This window comes from Nerophis lumbriciformis, linkage group LG06 (assembly GCF_033978685.3).
Source record: "Nerophis lumbriciformis linkage group LG06, RoL_Nlum_v2.1, whole genome shotgun sequence".
NCBI lineage: Eukaryota > Metazoa > Chordata > Actinopteri > Syngnathiformes > Syngnathidae > Nerophis > Nerophis lumbriciformis.
Genome location: NC_084553.2, coordinates 44,942,834 through 44,960,950, shown reverse-complemented (window position 1 = coordinate 44,960,950; position 18,117 = coordinate 44,942,834). Strand labels below are relative to the sequence as shown.

Sequence of the window (18,117 nt, the reverse complement as noted above, 5' to 3'; positions counted from 1 at the left end):
ACTATTTTTTAAGCAATATTTGCTTTTTTATATCCATGTAGCATCCTGAAGCGAGCTCCGGTTGCTAGCTATACTTGCTATTAGGAAAAAGTCAGGCATCATAAGCATATAAGAGCAAATTTTCATAGTAGAAGGTGTTATTAGAAGTATGCTAGGCGTGCACGTGCACGTACTTGGACCATTTTGATATGTGTGCTTTTTCTTTCTTTTTAAAGAAAAACAAACTCGATGACACAACAGGTCTGTGCAAGCTGAGGGGCCCGCTGCTGCTGCTGCTTCTGCTAATCCTCCCTCTTTCCCCTCACACTATGTCTGTTTCTCATTTGCAGTTACGCAACGTTTTTCTCATCCTTTTCAGAACCAGATGTTAACTGCACAGTGCTTTGGTGTGTAGGTAGAGTATAGTGCACCTATTATTATGGGATGGATGGCCACTCTAAAGTTTACTGGTAGAGTGTCACTGAAGTGAAGGAAAGTGGATTAGTGTGGAGATGATCTTTAAAAAAAGAATCTGAAAAAAAAAAAAGTGTGGAGATTAGCTATAAAAACAGATAGTTAAGGTTAGATTTTTTTTATGGAAAAGTACAAAAATTCAAAGAAAATGTATGTAACATGTGGCCCGCCCTGCAAGGGCTTGAACCTGTGTCAGGGAGTGAAGTCAATATATTGCACAGCTGCAATAGCCGAAATCCATTAAAATCAGGCCTATTTAGATTAGATGACATTTAGTCTGTTATGTCATTGTTGAATTCAAATGTCATACCTCATATTTATGCAGTTTTGGTGAAAGTACCTCAAAAATTACATATACAGTAATGCATTAGAGTCAGCTGAGAAAATCTAAATGTGGAGCTTTAGCGACCTCTAGTGTCAGATTGTGGCCAATTACCTACATCCACTGTCCATGTTTACATTCAAAGAATGTAATAAATATGTACGGTACTGTAAATACAACACTTTTGTTTTGCTTCAATCTTTCATGAGCGGAACGCCATCTATCAATCCATTTCCTACCACTTGTCCCTTTTGGGGTCGCGGCGGAGGGGCTGGAGCTTATCCCAGCCGCACATAGACGGAAGGTAGGGTACACCCTGGACAAGTCGCCATGTCATCGCAAGGCCAACACAGACAGACAACCATTCACATTTATGTTCAAACACTGGGGCTCAAAGATCTAAAACTTTTTTATGTACACAAATCAGATCAAATCTATGTTAATGAGCGCTTCTCTTTTGCGGTAGAGAGAGCATCCGAGAGACATGCTGACTGCAGGAATCTCCACCAGAACTGTTCCCTATCAGTAGAACGATTTCTCTACCATAACCTATTTCAGGGAATTTGGCTGTACTGCACGGTGGTATAAGGGTTAGTGCTGGTGCCTCACAATAAGAAGGTCCTGGGTTCAATCCCTCGGGCTTGGGGTCTTTCTGTGCGGAGATTGCATGTTCTCCCCGTGACTGTGCGGGTTCCCTCCTGGTACTCGCGCTTCCTCCCACCACCAAAGACAAGCACCTGGGGATAGGTTGATTGGCAACACTAAATTGACCCTAGTGTGTGAATGTGAGTGTGAATGTTGTCTGTCTATCTGTGTTGGCCATGCAACAAGGTGGAAACTTGTACAGGGTGTACAGCGCCTTCCGCCCAAATGCAGCTGGGATAGTCTCCAGCCACCCCAGCGACCCCGAGAGGGACAAGCGGTAGAAAATGGATGGATGTACACTGCAGACCACGTGTAACAACACCAGCACTGTACTTCCACCTCCAAGACTGTTTGAGACTAGCAACCCTGAAAACTGCTGCATAACCAAATAATTTGTGCACAAACTGTCAGAAACCGTCTCAAGAAAACTCATCTGCATGCTCGTCGTGCCACTTATCCACAAACACCAACTCATGACAATACACAGCTCCATGTTACAGAGATCTGGGACCTCATGTATTAAGCGTGCGTACGCACAAAGGCCTGGCGGACGCCCTTTTTCACGGCAAAGTTAAGATCAAGAGTGAACTGAATGTGGAAATGTGCGGTAGCTCACACCAACTTCATGGCTGATGTACGCACATTTCTACTTGCTGTGGATACTTTGGCGACACACAGAGGTGTTTGTTCGGGCTTTGCGAACATTTGATTTCAACAATGTAAAAAAATCAAGCCAAGAACACAAATTTCACTTTTTCGCCAATGCATTCAATGTATGTATTATTTGTGAGGACATCTATTAATTTATCTTGGCATGCATTTTGCCACCTATTGCTGTCATAATACTGTATGTTCTTGTGACTCGAGCACAGCTTGGCCACTCATGCTGAAAGCTGCAACAGCCAGTGGTTGCGGCACATTAATGGCACCGGAGAAGATGGAGGAATGGCCTGACTTTGTGTCACGTGGCTGCTACCGCAAGTAGCTCTCCTAGGTTGTAATAATAAACTGAGTAATCCAAAAAGAGTCAAAGTCTTTCCTTTCCTTTTTCATATTCCAGCATGTATAGATTTTAAAGATTTTAAACCAAATATTTCCTAATTTTTTTGACCAAGATATACAAACTTCAAACATAACAAAACAATCACTTACTGTACAATGTCTGCTCTTACAAGTATGCCGACTATATGTTCATATCTTCCTGTTTAGATGAAGAATTCATTATAATCTTAACAAATGAGTGTCTTTTCGTGTCTTTCTCGACATCTCAGGGTATAAGTTGACTGTCAAAGGTGACCAATTTATCAGTTTATGGCAATAACCTTCAACTATCCAGGTAAGAGGAATGATTTATAATCTAGAATTAACTTTTACCAGCTCAGAGGCAATGCCCCAGCTCACTGGCTTATTACGTTAATATAGCAGCATAAGCTAGTCAGCTCTCTGTGATCACGGTGCCGCTAAAAATTGTTTATCTGCAAAAGCGCTTATGATAACAATATTGATAATATTCCAATCACCAGATGTAAATGGAGTATTATTGTTGGTGTTTTTTTTGGAATCGTGAACTCCCATTAGCAGCACACATCATACTGGCTGTATTTTACGACTTAGAATGCATAAAAACTAAGAAAAACGTAAGTGTTCTTGTCTTACATAGTATTTGTGAATGATAGGCAAAAAAAAAAAAGAAAAAAAGTGCATTTCCCCTTTAAACTGATTTGGTAAAAATATTTGAGAGAAATGGACCTATGTGTACTTAAAAAAAAGTTTTATATATTTGAGTTCAGCTCATGAAAAATAGAGGGAAAAAACAAAAGCATTGCATTTATATTTTGGTTGTAGATGAAAAGAGTATGTAGGTCGGTAGATCAACAGATTGGTAAACTGATATATCAGTCATATTACATCTAGTATACTATTTAAAAATATGTAGTACCGGTAGTCATCGTCACAGCAATTAACTACTTAGCAAGTTAGAGTTTGGTGGCCAAAACTGTCGATAGGTACGTAACAATATAATCACCTATTTACTATATAATTTTATATTAATATATTTGAATATATTGATAACAAGTATGGCAAACTACTCTACCCAAGTCCAATGATGCACAATTCTTCTCATCAAAAGAGGAGAAATATAACCTTAGGGAAAAATCTAATTTAAAAGTTAGATATACGTACAACACTTAAGACCTTTAGTATAGAAGTAAGTGGAATTAAATTATGGAATGGATTAAGCAAATAAGTCAAACAAAGTACTACCGCAGCAGGCCCAAGACAGTTATACAACATTGATTATACATACCTGTACATATCTTTTAAAACTGAATTTGAAACAATGTTGCAAAATAGTTGTATTTGTAAATTGAGACGTTAATGTCCAACATTGGATCCAAGTTGTTGGTTGGGAAATGACCAAATTTCAATGGTCAAATCAATGTCACAAACTGACATTGAATAAATACAGTCAAAAAGCATGTTGTTTCAACTTTGTATTTGTGTTGTAGAATATTGGTTGGGAAATTACCAAATTTCAAAGGCCAAATAAACATTAGAACCCAACATTGATTAAACGTCGTCAAAAAGCATGTTGTTTCAATGTTATGTTTGAGTTGCTCAATGTCAGGACCTAATTCAACAAGGTCTCAACTTTGTTTTAATGTCTGGTGCCTGCTGAGAATATAGTACAAAGAAGAAGAATCCTGATAAAAATGTTTAACATTATTGAAGATAGGGTTCATTTTAGTCATCTCATTATGTGAATCAGAACTTACTTACGTACTAACTTAACTGTTGTATTTATTATTAATTTTTTTAAATTGTGATACAAATTGATAACAGTGTCATGATCTGGTAGCTCTGCTGCCGCCTGTCTGCTTTGTGGTGTAGGTTTTTGTGCTACCGGGAGCTACCTTTGCGCACACCTGATACCCATTTCCTGCCTGACTACTTAAGCTCTTCAGTCCATTCACTCTGCGCCAGTTTATTCCTGATGCTTCACCCTTCTAGTTGTGTTCATTACCTCTACTCTGGCTCCACTTATGCTCCTTGTTCCTGTGGCTCTGTTGCCATGTAGTGTTTACTTATTCCTTTCCACACCTTTCGTGTGCAACCTCTGTTTTTTCACACCTTTTGTGTGCGTTTTCAGGTTTTTTTTTTCTTCTTTTTGTTATTTTCATTCTTTCTTCTCTGCTTTGGGGTTCTACTCCAGGTCGTGACAAACAGGAAGAGAATAAACGTTTTAGTATTTGCTATGACGTGGATTAAACAAGATCTGCTTCTTCCTACTCCTTTTCAGACATGTTGTAATGAGAAAATGGAAATATGTTTATTGTTTACTTGTTTGAAATAAACTTTAACAACAATAAAACTTGTGTCTCACAAGTTAACAAGATGGTTATATAATTTGCTGCCTAGCAATATTATTATACTAAATCTTACCTGAACGTTTAGCCAGTTTGCCTGTTACAATTAAGATGATTACAGTTAACTTTTAAGTATCAAAAAAGTTATTTGTTTACTATACCATCATTCTGACAAGTTGAAAACACAAGTTAAAATACTTATACAAAAACAATGTATTTTGGAAGCTCACGTGGCTGGGGGGTTGTGCTTTGGCTCCCGCACATACTGGGAGACAAATATATTGTACATACAAATGTACATACATACAAACGCACGTACAATGCACATTTACATACACACGCTTATGCATACAATCACGCTTTATTAAACAAATATTAATGTAATGCCTCCCCTCGGGGGAAACCTGGTTAAAACACGGCACACTGCTAAAGCTTAACCTAAAATTACCACAACAATGTAAAAGGTTAATATAGTCTGCTACTCTCCCCTCCCTCTTTATCTGCTTTCTTTTGTAATTCAAGTATTTCTTACATTTATGTATTGTTGCATTTGAAGAAATTGTAATGTTAATGATAAAGGTAATTATCATTTGTCATTATCAATAGTGTTATTTCTATTGATATTTTTCCATTTATAGTTCAATAATGTTCATTGTCATGTGCTCGACTAACTGGGTCTTCTTTATGATTTTTGGTACCATATTCGTATATATCCTATTTGCTGATGTGGTTCTGTTGTTTTTGTCTCTCTCTGTCATGTTCCCCTTTTGTCCCCCCAGTTTCCCCATCTGTCTTTTTTTTCCTTCTTCCGGTTGGCATAGCTCGGTTGGTATAGCAGCCGTGCCAGCAACTTGAGGGTTCGGGGTTCGATCCCTGCTTCTGCCATCCTAGTCACTATGTAAAGTGCTTTGAGTCTCTAGAGAAAAGTGCTATATAAATATAATTTACTTCACGCTTCACTTTTTATCCCCTCCTGCTCCAAACACTAAATATATCAATTTAATAAAGTCAAATACAAATAGTGCAACAAGAGAAATATCCCACACTTATATTTTGTAAAGCAAATCTGTACAGCAGATATGAGCATCTACGGACGACCATCCATTGTTATACATCAGGCCTGGGCAATTATTTTGACTCGGGGGCCAAATTTAGAGAAAAAAATGTGGAACACTAATACAAAACCTCACAATAATGTCTGACTGAATGCTAAAAACGTTATGACAGACCGCCTTAAAAGTTTTTATGGAATTTTACACTTTTCTACGAACGGTAAAACACTGGATATTGACAACATAAGAACGTTACACCCCCTCTCGATTGACATATTTTACAATCAAGCGAAACGCAACAAAAATGCAACAAACAGCGAAATATGACCGCGAAGGGTAAAAAGAACCACACCTACAATCTGATATATGTGATATATCACTAAGCTTTAGAACTTTGTTGTAAAAATCTCCTTCCGCATCTGTCCCTGACACCCGCATTTCAGGCTGGCCGCTCTGGAAACACTCTGTGGAAACGCTCCCCACCCACACTGCTTGGTGCCTCGTCTGAGCTGCTGTGACGTAGATTACCATAGTAACTAATAAAATTGCCATAGTAACTAGTATATAGAGCAAAAACGCAGATTCCAACCATTGAAATACTTTGTATGGTTAAAGACTTACGGTCATTTGGAAAACATCACTGCACATCATAATGGCAGCTACACTTTCCATCTTAAAGATCTAAAAAAATTATTGGGGAATGCCCGGCGGGCCAGGTTGAAAAGCTTAACGGGCCGCATGTTGCCCCCGGGCCTTAATTTGCCCAGGTTTGATATACATCAACTATATGATTTGCCTGAGTGGCTAAACAAAACATATTAAAAAATGGAAGCCAGCGTGTTCACATTAAACAAAAGTTATACACTGAGCGTTTTAATTTTTTCAAGTGACTCGTAGTAGGGGCAGCACGGTGGAGGAGGGGTTAGTGCGTCTGCCTCACAATACGAAGTTCCTGAGTAGTCCTGGGTTCAATCCCGGGCTCGGGATCTTTCTGTGTGGAGTTTGCATGTTCTCCCCGTGACTGCGTGGGCTCCCTCCGGGTACTCCGGCTTCCTCCCACCTCCAAAGACATGCACCTGGGGATAGGTTGATTGGCAACACTAAATTGGCCCTAGTGTGTGAATGTGAGTGTGAATGTTGTCTGTATATCTGTGTTGGCCCTGCGATGAGGTGGCGACTTGTCCAGGGTGTACTCCGCCTTCCGCCCGATTGTAGCTGAGATAGGCTCCAGCGCCCCCCGCGACCCCGAAGGGAATAAGCGGTAGAAAATGGATGGATGGATGGACTCGTAGTAGAATATTCTGGTTTCTGTTGATGTACGTAAAGGTAATCGATAAAACCAAAGGCCACAATAGCAAAATGGCGCCACCTATTGGAGCGAGACGTCCAAATGGTAAACGTCACCAACAATTTAACATTTATTAAACACTAAAAACGAAGCCATAGTTAAACTGTTTAAAATCCCATATTAATGGTAAATAGAGTATTATGTTGTAGTTATGATATAGTGACAGCGCGTTTGAAAAATGGCGGCTAGCATGTTTTGAGGAGGAGCTCGCTATTCATTCGCGTCAGCGCCTCTCCCCCCTTCCTCCATCCTGCCGTCACACAACGGCTGCCGTCGTTTCCAACCGCTTCTCCATATTTCGTCTCGTCGCCACCATAAACCCGTTTTGGAACCAGGTGAGCCATGTTTACAATCTATCTGACATTCGTGCTAATGTTATGCTAGGTTACAAGAGTTCGCTCCATACTTACGTTCTAACCCCAGGGGTTAGCTGGCATCTTCTTCCACCGTTTATGTTCCATGAAGGTTTGCAACTATCGCGAAAATGTCGCCTGCTTTGTTTTGTTTGTTTATTTGACGTTCGGCCATGCCATTGATGATGGCGTCAGTAGAGGCAGGGACCGGGTGGACGACAAGCCAGCCGCAACCCGGTCGACCAGGCCACACTAGCCCGGCTCTGCCCATCCCTACACGGAGATGCCAGGCACAAAGGCCCGTCCTCTATTAAGTTCTTATTCATACATTCATTTTTTTTTAAATTAGTTGATTGTAACTGTGCCGTTGTCATTGCAATCTATGACTTGTCACTGGCGCGGTAGAATACATTTTCTTGTGTACTTGACAATTGACTTTGACACTTCGGGGACATACTTCCTGGAAAAACGGTATTATAAGTAACACTAGACACCAATATTTATGCACGTTATTTCCAAATTGCACTGCTGTGCAAACCATGCAACACTGAATGCATCAGTCAGACATGCTAACTCACAACAACAATGGAGCAGACTGAGGGCAAAGTAGCGACTGTGGAGTATAATGCAGTGTCCAAAGCTATATCGCAAGCTAATGTTAGCATGTGTGTTTATTTTGGTCATTTCCAGCTGTGAATCAGTGTTACATTTGGCAGCAGTTTTTAATTTAGTCTTTTGATAAAATATCTCTTCTAAATTGATTTCGTTTTTTTAGTTTTAGACAATGGAATTACTAAACATTTTAATAATAATGATGATAATAATAATAATAATAATAATAAAGGATTAGAATTATATAGCACTTTTCTACACACTCAAAGCGCTTCACAGAGAAGTGAGAACCCATCATTCATTCACACCGGGTGGTGGTGGTAAGCTACATTTGTAGCCACAGCTGCCCTGGGGTAGACTGAAGGAAGTTTCTGGCACGGCTGCTCTACCCACCACGCCATGCCGCCCCTGCTTTTTAGCAGCTTTTAGTTAGCTAACATTACAGTAAATTTAGTTGACTAAAATATAAAGTATAAAAGATGAAGCCTTTTCAAAGATTATTTGAAAACACCTTATTTGTATTTAATCCACCTGCCAAGGATTTGATTAACACAAAAGTAGCATTATCTCATGATCAGGAATAACGTATGATGAATACAATGGTCAATGCCATAAAATATATTTTGGGAACTTTTTATATTTTTCCAGGCTATGTTGTTGGCAAAGCAGGTGTGTATGTGTGTTGTGAAACGGAGTTATGATGCATGTCTTCATCGTAATTTATGAACGCAGCAAATATACAAACCCCAAAACCAGTGAAGTTGGCACGTTGTGTAAATCGTAAATAAAAACAAAATACAATGATTTGCAAATCCTATTCAACCAATATTCAATTGAATGGACTGCAAAGACAAGATACTTAACGTTAGAACTGGAAAACATAATTTTTTGGCAAATATTAGCTCATTTGGAATATGATGCCTGCAACATGTTTCAAAGAAGCTGGCACAAGTGGTACAAAAGATTGAGAAAGTTGAGGAATGCTCATCAACCACTTTTTTGAAACATCCCACAGGTGAACAGGCTAATTGGGAACAGGTGGGTGCCATGATTGGGTATAAAAGCAGCTTCCATGAAATGTTGAGTCATTCACAAACAAGGATGGGGCAAGGGTCACCACTTTCTGAACAAACGCTTGAGCAAACTGGAACAGTTTAAGAACAACATTTGTCAACGAGCTATTGCAAGGAATTTAGGGATTTCACCATCTACAGTCTGTAATATCCTCAAAAGTTTCAGAGAATCTGGAGAAATCACTGCACGTAAGCAATGATATTACAGACCTTCGATCTCTCAGGCGGTACTGCATCACAAAGCGACATCAGTATGTAAAGGATATCACCACATGGGCTCAGGAACACTTCAGAAAACCTCTGTCAGTAACTACAGTTCGCCGCTACATCAGTCAGTGCAAGTTAAAACTCTACTATGCAAAGCGAAAGCCATTTATCAACAACACCCAGAAACTCTGCCGTCTTTCCTGGGCGTAAGCTCATCTAAGATGGACTGATGCAAAGTGGTCTGACGAGTCCACGTTTCAAATTGTTTTCGGAAACTGTGGACGTCATGTCCTCCGGACCAAAGAGGAAAAGAACCACCCGGATTGTTATAGGCACAAAGTTCAAAAGCCAGCATCTGTGATGGTATGGGGGTGTATTAGTGCCCAAGGCATGGGTAACTTACACATCTGTGAAGGCACCATTAATGCTGAAAGGTATATACAGGGTTTTGAGCAACATATGTTGCCATCCAAGCAACGTTATCATGGACGCCCCTGTTTATTTCAGCAAGAAAATGCCAAGCCACGTGTTACAACAGCGTGGCTTCATAGTAAAAGAGTGCCGGTTCTAGACTGGACTGCCTTTAGTCCAGACCTGTCTACCATTGAAAATGTGTGGTGCATTATGAAGCGTAAAATACGCCAACGGACTGTTCAACAACTTAAGCTGTACATCAAGCAAGAATGGGAAATGATTCCACCTGAAAAGCTTCAAAAATTGGTCTCCTCAGTTCCCAAACGTTTACTGAGTGTTGTTAAAAGGAAAGGCCATGTAACACAGTGGTAAAAATGCCCCTGTGCCAACTTTTCTGCATTGTCTTGCTGCCATTAAATTCTAAGTTAATGATTATTTGCAAAAACAAATGTTTCTCAGTTCGAACATTAAATATTTTGTCTTTGCAGTGTATTCAATTGAATATAAGTTGAAAATGATTTACAAATCATTGTATTCTGTTTTTAATTACGAATTACACAACGTTCCAACTTCACTGGTTTTGGGTTTTGTACGTAGCTGTGTAGCTGTCCTAATATCTCGCCTGCGGATGGCATCATATAGCACCAAATATAAAATGTGTCCTCTTCACTTTCTCCTAGGTGTACACATATTACGATGTGGAACATGTTAAATCCATACATTATTGTTTTCTCGATGTAAAATGAACACTGCTGTGGATGCTCAAAGCACACTACACACTTGGACCTCCTGCCACATATAGCTGTGTTACATAGGTACTGTTCAATGGAACTGTGCGTGTACTTTTTCATTGTTCAATCAACATTTAATGTACATATCGATATACTCGATATATCGCGGGTTTGTCTCTGTGCGATATAGAACATGACGATATCGTGATATTCGAATATACGTTCTCACACAGTTGCTTTTAGCTCCGGGGAATTAAACTGCATGCGTTTCTCACTCTTTCCTGTCTCTCCTTCTCACAGAGACTTAGAACAAGCGCACCTTCTTACATACGTCCAGAGGTGGGTAGAGTAGCCAGAAATTGTACTCAAGTAAAAGTAGCTGTTACTTTAGAGATTTATTACTCAAGTAAAAGTAAGGAGTAGTCACCCAAATATTTACTTGAGTAAAAGTAAAAAGTATGTTGTGAAAAACTACTCAAGTACTGAGTAACTGATGAGTAACATACACACACATATCATATATATATATATATATATATATATATATATATTAAGGCTGCAGCTAACGATTATTTTTCTATCGATTAATCTATAGATTATTTTTTCGATTCATCGGTTAATCTATAGATTATTTTTTCGATTAATCTATAGATTATTTTTCCTTTTACCGATTATTTTTTTTATTTAAAATGAAGATGAAAAAATAAATGTAGGCCAGTTTTTTCAAAAGGCATGGCTTTTATTTACAAAAAAAAAAGTATGGCCACTCAGTCAACATTGACAACAACATGACAAAATATTCTGTAACAATGTAAACATTTAACAAAATTAAAAGTAGCTTATTTGCTTTTAATGTGCAAATATAAAAGTAAACATCCGGTGCAAATCTTAATATTCTGCAATAGTATAAGCATTTCAAAAGTAAAAGTATTGCTTATTTTGCTTTAAAATGTGCAAAAATAAAGATAAACATCCAATTCAAAAAAGTGCAAAACGGAAATATTCTGTAACAACAGTGTAAACATTTCAACAAAAGTAAAAGTATTGCTTATTTGCTAAAATGTGCAAAAATAAAGATAAACATCCAATACAAAAAGTGCAAAACGAAATATTCTGTAACAACAGTGTAAACATTTCAACAAAAGTAAAACTTTTGCTTATTTTGCTTAATAACACAACAATGATAGTATGATTAAAGTGAAAGTTAATTGTTCGTTTGTACATAGTATACGTAATTGTTAATGTTGTAAAAGGTATTTGCACAACTAATTAACGTTAGCGTTAAAGAGGAGCGCGTCTTTGTAAACACTGAACAGGCACGCCAAACGCTCCTCTCAGAGCGAAACGGTGCTTTAGTTTGTGAATTTACAACGCAGATACAAATGACACATTCAGGTTTTTGTGTAATGATGACAGCGTATACTCACGCGGACGATTGACTAGTTGATGGTGATGGCAAGAACGCTGCCGTTGTGCTGCTATGATAGGCCATTTCCGCTCGACACAGTGTGCATACAACAACATTATTAGCAGAGGTGGGTAGAGTAGCCAGAAATTGTACTCAAGTAAGAGTACTGTTACTTTAGAGATTTATTACTCAAGTAAAAGTAAGGAGTAGTCACCCAAATATTTACTTGAGTAAAAGTAAAAAGTATGTTGTGAAAAAACTACTCAAGTACTGAGTAACATACACACACATATCATATCATATATATATATATATATATATATATATATATATATATATATACATACATTGATATATACAGTATATAATTTATATTTATTTATTTTGCCGTTTTTGTTTACATGTTAAAGGTGTTTTAATAATTATACATGCATGTTTAACATATAGATTCCTTTCTTTCATGAAGACAAGAATATAAGTTGGTGTATTACCTGATTCTGATGACTTGCATTGATTGTAATCAGACAGTCGTGCTGGTAACGTCCACGTTTTCAAATGGAGGAGAAAAAAAGTTCCTCCTTTCTGTCTAATACCACATGAAAGTGGTTGTTATTTGGCATCTTATTTGTCCACCTTCCATATTCGTTTTTATACCCTTTACAAAAAATACATTGGCGGCAAACTCCGTAGCTTGCTAGCTTGTTTGCGCTGGCTTTCGGAGACTCTTATTTTGAAAGCGCAGGCGCGATGGAGCGGGACTTTTATTGTGAAGACAGGAACTGTGCAGTCAGTCTTTACGGTTGAAATAAAAAAAGGGTCTTTTTTCCTTCACACTTTTGATTGATTGATTGGAACTTTTATTAGTAGATTGCACAGTACAGTACATATTCCGTACAATTGACCACTAAATGGTAACACCCGAAGTTAGCTCGGAGCCAGTCAGGTCATGTGACCCCTGGCTCTGTTTGATTGGTCCAACGTCACCAGTGACTGCATCTGATTGGTGGAACGAAGTGAAACGTCACCAGTAAGGCAGGCACTTTGAAGGTCTGTCTGACAGACCAAAACAAACAAAGCGTGCATTAACAGATCGATAAAAATTAGTAGCGAGTAGCGAGCTGAATGTAGATAAAAGTAGCGGAGTAAAAGTAGCGTTTCTTCTTAGGCCGTTTATTGAAATACTCCCACACTTTTGACGACTTTTGGCGTGCTTTTTTCCCCTCGCTCGCATCGTCTGCTTTGCGCTCCGCCATGACGGTAGTGTGACGTAAATATGCGACGCGTCGACGAACAAAAACGTCCTCGACGTATTTACGTAACCGATGACGTCGACTACGTCGACGCGTCGTTTCAGCCCTAATATATATATATATATATATATACATACATTGATATATACAGTATACAATTTATATTTATTTATTTTGCCGTTTTTGTTTACATGTTAAAGGTGTTTTAATGAATATACATGCATGTTTAACATATAGATTCCTTTATTTCATGAAGACAAGAATATAAGTTGGTGTATTACCTGATTCTGATGACTTGCATTGATTGTAATCAGACAGCAGTGATGATAACGTCCACGTTTTCAAATGGAGGAGAAAAAAAGTTCCTCCTTTCTGTCTAATACCACATGAAAGTGGTTGGTTTTTGGCATCTTACTTGTCCAGCTTCCATATTCGTTTTTATACACTTTACAAGAAATACATTGGCGGCAAACTCCGTAGCTTGCTAGCTTGTTTGAGCTGGCTTTCGGAGACTCTTATTTTGAAAGCGCAGGCGCGATGGAGCGGCACTTTTATTGTGAAGACAGGAACTGTGCACTCAGTCTTTAGGCCTTTGACAGGATGTACGGTTGAAATAAAAAAAATGTCTTTTTTCCTTCACACTTTTGATTGATTGATTGAAACTTTTATTAGTAGATTGCACAGTACAGTACATATTCCGTACAATTGACCACTAAATGGTAACACCCGAATATGTTTTTCAACTTGTTTAAGTCAGGTCATGTGACCCCAGGCTCTGTTTGATTGGTCCAACGTCACCAGTGACTGCATCTGATTGGTGGAACGGAGTGAAACGTCACCAGTGACTGTATTTGTTGAAACGCAGGCACTATGAAGGTCTGTCTGACAGACCAAAACAAACAAAGCGTGCATTAACAGATCGATAAAAATTAGTAGCGAGTAGCGAGTTGAATGTAGATAAAAGTAGCGGAGTAAAAGTAGCGTTTCTTCTCTATAAATATACTCAAGTAAAAGTAAAAGTATGTTGCATTAAAACTACTCTTAGAAGTACAATTTATCACAAAAGTTACTCAAGTAGATGTAACGGAGTAAATGTAGCGCATTACTACCCACCTCTGCATACGTCACATACTGTCACGTGAGCAACGTCACACGCTCCCGCGGAGCAGACAGCGAGCGACATGGTAACGTTAGCTGTGATGCTAACAGCTAACGGTGTGGTTTGAGTGGTAATACGAGAGAAAGAAGGTGCGAATCTGGTAACAAATGAAGAAAGATTTAATTCCCAAGAAAAACATCGTCTGACGGTGGTTTGGCTTCAAGCGGGAATATGTCTTTACATGTCAACATCTCCGTTCAGTGCCACACCAACTAAATGCCGTAGCAACTATTTCCACATCAACACCGTAGGACATATACTATTTGATATGCAGCTCATTTGTATGTGACACTTATTGAAATATCTTGTGTCATCATGCACAAAAGTGCACTTATAGCTTGTTTTAAAATGTCTCTGACAATCTTGCACTTTCTGTTTTGGAAATGACATGAATGTTTCTGCCACTGCTTAATAACAGTTTAATAAATACAGTTTTGCTAAATTGACTTAGTTGTGATTTCCCTCTCTGCATGAAAGTTTAAAATGAGCAAATATTAATGCAGTATGAACAAGAATATTTTAATGTAGACACATATAATCATCATACTGCTGTGATTATATGCATCAAGTGTTCATTCAAGGCTAAGGCAAAATATCGTGTATCGCGATATTGCCTAAAAATATCGAGATATTAAAAAAAGGCCATATCGCCCAGCCCTACCATGTAGGCATGGTGGACATATTTATAAAACTATCTTGACTTCCTCCATATGTCCTCCGAACGAGCTGTTTGGAATTAGCCAATTTGCGTGTGACGTTTTCCAACATGTGACGTCAACATATAGCTCCATATATACTAGAGGTTTACCCAAAGAGCTTTGCGCGAATCCGCCATTGTAGTCAAAAAGTACTCTCCAACCCCCCCCCCCCCCCCTCCCCTTGTTTCCTTGTTGTGGGGCAGACTGGCTTGTACATGCACATGCATCCTAGGTTGTTGCCATTTATAAAACAAAGTAGCATATAGTTCTAACTTATACCTCTCAGTAGGCTGTATATGGAAGTACTAAAAACTACAACATAGCTGACTGGGAGAAGACGCAGTGGAAGTGGAGGCAAGTAAATAAGACCGCCCACAAAACGGCGTATCCTGAAGAGACAGTTAGAAAACGGTTTAAAAATGGTCTGTAAAACATAATCTATGCACATTTTTAACCAAAGAACCACCCTTACATGTTATGTAGAACACAAGGAAGTGTTTTAAATGTAGAATAAAAAAATATTACTACGACCCCTTTTGAATAACAGCCAGGTAACGGACTACAAAGCAACAGGGTCATTACCTTAGGTGCTAATTGATAGGCCGAGCACCAAATTAAACTGAGATAATAGTCAGATAACAGATTAAGAAACTACGAACTAAGCAACCATCTTACAAGCTCTTAACCACCAGTCTGGAAGTCTAAGCAACAGTTAGCTAACAGGCTAAGGATCAACCTTATAACAAAAACAACTTGCTAACAGCTTCCTGGTTAACCAACAGCAGGATAACTGGTCACCTACCAGTGTCGTTAGAATCATCAATTGACAAGCCAAGGAGCAAACGGCCAACAAGTTTAAAGGGGAACATTATCACCAGACCTATGTACGGTAAGCGTCAATATATACCTTGATGTTGCAGAAAAAAGACCATATATTTTTTTAACCGATTTCCCAACTCTAAATGGGTGAATTTTGGCGTATTAAACGCCTTTCTATTATTCGCTCTCGGAGCGATGACGTGACGTCACTTCGGGAAGCAATCCGCCATTTTCTCAAACACATTACAAACACCGAGTCAAATCAGCTCTGTTATTTTCCGTTTTTTCGACTGTTTTCCGTACCTTGGAGACATCATGCCTCGTCGGTGTGTTGTCGGAGGGTGTAACAACACGAACAGGGACAGATTCAAGTTGCACCAGTGGCCCAAAGATGCGAAAGTGGCAAGAAATTGGACGTTTGTTCCACACACTTTACCGACGAAAGCTATGCTACGACAGAGATGGCAAGAATGTGTGGATATCCTGCGACACTCAAAGCAGATGCATTTCCAACTGGACTGGACAAATCAGCTTTCAGGAAAGGAGAGCGGATGAGGGTATGTCTACAGAATATATTAATTGATGAAAACTGGGCTGTCTGCACTCTCAAAGTGAATGTTGTTGCCAAATGTATTTCATATGCTGTAAACCTAGTTCATAGTTGTTAGTTTCCTTTAATGCCAAACAAACACATACCAATCGTTGGTTAGAAGGCGATCGCCGAATTCGTCCTCGCTTTCTCCCGTGTCGCTGGCTGTCGTGTCGTTTTCGTCGGTTTCGCTTGCATACGGTTCAAACCGATATGGCTCAAAAGCTTCAGTTTCTTCTTCAATTTCATTTTCGCTACCTGCCTCCACACTACAACCATCCGTTTCAATACATGCGTAATCTGTTGAATCGCTTAAGCCGCTGAAATCCGAGTCTGAATCCGAGCTAATGTCGCTATACCTTGCTGTTCTATGCGCCATGTTTGTTTGTATTGGCATCACTGTGTGACGTCACAGAAAAATGGACGGGTGTATATAACGATGGTTAAAATCAGGCACTTTGAAGCTTTTTTTAGGGATATTGCGTGATGGGTAAAATTTGGAAAAAAACTTCGAAAAATAAAATAAGCCACTGGGAACTGATTTTTAATGGTTTTAACCCTTCTGAAATTGTGATAATGTTCCCCTTTAACAACCAGTTAACAACTATTAACCAAAGGTGGGAATCTTTAGGCACTTCACGATTCGATTACAATTCAGGAGCAACGATTCGATTAAAAATCGATTATTGATGCATCTTTAATTTATGTATATTGATGCAGTTTTACATTTATTTTTGTTTCACTAAAAAGTGTTTCTTACTTGCAACTTTTAAAAACAGTGCATTTGTAATAACAAATTCCCATAACATTTATTAAATTAATGAAAATGTGTGCAAAAACTGGAACATAAGTGCCCTATAATAAAGTAGCTGATCGAATCTCTTGGTGAGGTGGCTTGCTGCAGTCAGCCACATTTTAGAACTGTCTGCATTACTTTATTTACAATAAATAAATCGATTATTGACGTTTACTAATCGATTTTTATAATCGTCCATGTCCGAATTGCCATGCATCGAAAAATCCATTTCCCCCACTTCCAGTTAACACGCTTAACAGCTAGCTAACCATCAGCAAAGTAACAGGCTAACCAGTGTCGCTGGCTATACAAAAGCAGCTAATGGGCTGAACCAAACAAGTATTGACAAGTTATCAATAAATAATTTTACCTGTCAGTTCTCTGAAGCCAAAATATTAGCGGTGTTAAACATGCTACAAATGCTATTGTGTTCTGTCGATGCATTAGTCCTGGTTAGACAGGATCAGTAACAAACACCATTCTGCGTTCTCTAGCCTCTGCTCACTTAACCCAATTTGTTCTCTCTTCAATGTAATTTTAGCTTGTGTGTGTGTGTTGACACATTTGTCACCACCACCAACCCATCATCTCTCACACTGTCTGTTTCGATCACCAGTGGAAACACTCGCTGGGGCTGTACACATTTTGCTTTGTTGTCTTGATTGGCACTTGTTAAAATAATATACTCCCATTTGGTTGAAACATGGCAAAACGTCATCATTATTTTTGGTGTATGTGTTTGTGTTAGCAGGATAAGGCAAAAAACAGTGTTTACTGATTTGTCTCTTCAACAAGCCGTCAACTTCTGGATCCATTTAAC

The 18,117-nt window shown here is 38.7% G+C and overlaps 2 protein-coding genes across 2 annotated transcripts in view; one reads left to right on the top strand and one right to left on the bottom strand.

Moving 5' to 3' along the window:
- Positions 1–7,808, bottom strand: part of LOC133608846 (semaphorin-4B-like) — a 173,494-nt gene extending 165,686 nt beyond the window's left edge. Inside the window, exon 1 of the mRNA XM_061964431.2 lies at positions 7,599–7,808. The gene's annotated coding sequence lies outside the window, so the exon portion shown is untranslated. The remainder of the gene's footprint in view (positions 1–7,598) is intronic.
- Positions 7,103–18,117, top strand: part of znf710b (zinc finger protein 710b) — a 34,182-nt gene continuing 23,167 nt past the window's right edge. The window contains exon 1 of the mRNA XM_072913378.1: positions 7,103–7,523. The gene's annotated coding sequence lies outside the window, so the exon portion shown is untranslated. The remainder of the gene's footprint in view (positions 7,524–18,117) is intronic.